Raw genomic sequence first — 3,595 nt, 5'->3', positions numbered from 1 at the left:
AAAAAGTCAAACTGCTTCTGTATATATCAGTCCCAGCACAAAATTTACCAAAGTAGTATTTTTCTATAAAATTTTCCAACCCCTTGTAATTCCACCTCTTGCTTCATATATAGCATTTAAAATAAGGATTCTATGATCCTTCATCAAGATAATTCGAATTTCTATGATTGACAACTATTCTAACCATAAAACAGAATATTGAATACAAGTGACAATTAACTGACTATCTTAGAGTCATAATACAAATAGGAGTACAACTCCTTATTATGATAACAATAACCTAATCTAGGAATTAAATTCAATGCTTGAAAACTCCTCCTCCTTAACTTCGACCTTGGTAATGTCCATAACCCTCCTATTGGCCTTTTAACAACTTCTCATTTATCTGCCCTCAAAACTAGGAAAAACATCAAAACTGCACCTACAGCAGTTTCATAGTGCAAGTTGGGTTATCCATTTCTCCCACCTCATAATCAAATTAAAGAAACTTAGAGAGGTTTTTGTAGTTGGATATTTTATGAATAGAAACCTCCTTCAGAATTCCAAAATACTTCTGCGTGTTGCCAGAAACTAATCTATAAAAATACTGCTAAAACCAAAGGGTCATCAATTTCTCCCATATCATAATCAATTTGAAGAAACTGAGAGAGATTTTTGTAGATAGGTATGTTAGGAAGCATAAACTCTTTCAATTTTCCCAAATATGCTTTCATTTGCTCAAGAAACCCCTTGGAAGTTGACTATGTAAAACATAAAACATGGTTTTTTCTGCTGAAAAATGCTGCTTCAGTGATTTCGTAGCGCAAAACAAGATTTTTACACTGTATGTGCTTCGTAAACATGGATTCATAGCTAATTGCAACTTTCTTTCAAAATGACTTGAGATATGACTTCTAAACACAAGGTGAGACTTCTAAGACATGGAATAAGGTTGTCAAACTTTGTTTGGAAATGGAATATGACCTTAAAGACTTCTAACCCTATGACGTAATCCTTTAAGCATGAAATGACCTAGAGACCCTTTAACACCATGACTAGAAGAAGGGTTTGGAAATGAGAATGACACTACTGAGACTCTAATCATATCACTTATCCCTTTAAGCATGCGATGACTCAAAACTTATTATAAGACCATGAATAGAAACAAAGAAACATTTCCAAAGTTTAAAAAAAATATTAGGGTGATAACAGTGGCTCCACTAGGGATAGTGTGCCCCATTGGTACATTAAGAACCAGTAGCTCGAGTGCTGCAATCCATTCCTTTAAAAATAAAAATTCTGAAATTCTGCCCAATCTACTTCAAACTGTACCTAGTAAAAATTGCTCAGTCAACCTTCAGCTTATTTGTATTTTCCTACCTACCCTATCAACTTTGATCTCCATTTGTAGCTCAAGGAACATAAAACTTCCAATGAAGCAAGTCATTGATCTAATCTGACACTTGAATCTCTTGGCTGTGCTTGAAGAAAAAACAAACATGATACTGAAATAACCGATGCAGCATGAGAGATATCTCATCTTCATAATGGAAGTATTGTTGGAAATATGGGCTATAGAACCTTTCCATGTAGCCAACTATAGGATCAAAAAACACATGGTCAGTTTGATTTTTCTTGTGGTATTCTACAGCTTTGGACAACTCACCAATACTTTGATCATCTACATAAGGCTTCAACTGTGTGCTCTCAAACTGCTCCTCAAATTGATTTTCAAAAATAATTCATTCTTCCTAAATCTCAAAAGAGAAAGGAAGCAACACCCTCTCTTTGTATTATGCCATAGAAAGCTTTTGAAAAGTATGATCATGATCATGAAGACTATATGATTGAATTTGACCTTGTAAACCTTCAATGTCTTTCTCAATGTTCTTAGCAACTTCATCCAAAAATTTCATCTTATATTTTGTCTTGCACTCAAATGATTTTAGATAAGAAGACAAGGACAAAGAAAAAATTTCACCTATTTCTTCATTAATATGATCATCATTCCATTGTTTGAAACCTTGAATTGAAGGAGAGTTTTCCACCAACTCTGTTATGTCTATCCATTCCTCTAAAAACATAAGACAAAAGTCTGTAAATGACTTAATAAATTTGGCAGGAAAGCTTTCAATCCACTATTTATATTTCGCTTGAAATGAATCATAGAACAACGTATGAAAACATCCTCATGTTTGACTCTAAGAAGCTCAGTAAAATCACATAATCTGATATATGCTTCAAAGTTAAGCTCAAATATTCTCCATTAAATTTTGGACCATTCCTTAAAAAATATGTATCCTTGGGAAAATGATTTGGGAAACCATGAATTTCTTAAAAATTTATACATGCATACCTTGAAACAAGAATGGTAGCATCTGAGTTCTTCATAAGTTCAGTACAATCACCATAAATCTATGAAAGCTGAATTCTTCAACAATGGAGTCAACAAGGTAGTTTTACAGCCTCAAAAATATTCCTGAGCTCCTTCTACCTTCAAAAGTTCAGCTTCTTGATTTCGGGAATAAGTAGTCTTCAGACTCCCGGCAGATGCACCAAAATGTTATCACCAAAATAGGACCCTAATAGGTTGTTGATCAGACTATCTCATTGTAACTATTTCAAAGCAATCTTTTAGCTAAGGCTTAACCTCCTAAGCCTGAGAGGGCTCTCTCAAAGGGTTAATGATATTGATTAAAGATATGGATATATGGCTAAATATATGGTTTGTGATTTTATATGTTTATGGGTTGAAAGATGGAGACTTTCTACCATTGGGATATGGAGTCAGTGACAAAGATAAGGATAACAAGTAGCTCCTCTTATAAAACTCAGGCTTGTATATACTTCAATGAAAGAGTGACAAGTTCAGGAAAGTCCCAATAACTTGAAGTTCATAGGAGTCATAGCATGTGGGCATGAATTCTGAGTAATGATACATCAAGGTATTCAAAACGAATGTACTTAAAGAAATTCATCTGAGTTTAATAGTTAAAGGAAGTAAGAGCATGAGTAACCATGAATTATGAGTAATAGGTATTAAAAGATTAAAAAAAAACATCCAAAGATAGGACCCAAGAACTCAATTCACCATAGTTTAACACTTAAAGGAATTCAGAGCATGTTCCTCCATGAATTCTGAGTAATAAGAATTAAGACTATGGAAGTAAAACATATCAAAGATAAAAGATAAAGCTCATTGAGGTACACTAAGAATCTCAGCTTCAGAAAAGTCAAACTACTTCTGTATATATCAGTCCCTGCACAACATTTACAAAAGTAGTATTTTTCTATAACATTTTCCAACCCCTTCTAATTCCACCTCTTGCTTCATATATAGCTTTTACAATAAGGATTCCATGATCCTTCATCAAGAGAATTCGAATTTCTATGATTGACACCTATTCTAACCATAAAACAAACTATTAAATACAAGTGACAGTTAATTGATTGTCTTAGAGTCCTAATACAATTAGGAGTACAACTCCTTATTATGATAACAAAAACCTAATGTAGGAATTAAATTCAATGCTTGAAAGTTGCTCCTCCTTAACTTCGACTTTGGTAATGTCCATAACCCTCCTACTGGCATTTTAATAACTTCTCCTTTATCTAC

This window comes from Pinus tabuliformis, chromosome 8, assembly GCF_031772625.1.
Source record: "Pinus tabuliformis cultivar Carrire ecotype Pingquan chromosome 8, CPIR1, whole genome shotgun sequence".
Taxonomy (NCBI): Eukaryota; Viridiplantae; Streptophyta; class Pinopsida; order Pinales; family Pinaceae; genus Pinus; species Pinus tabuliformis.
Note: the sequence above shows the minus strand (reverse complement) of the source record.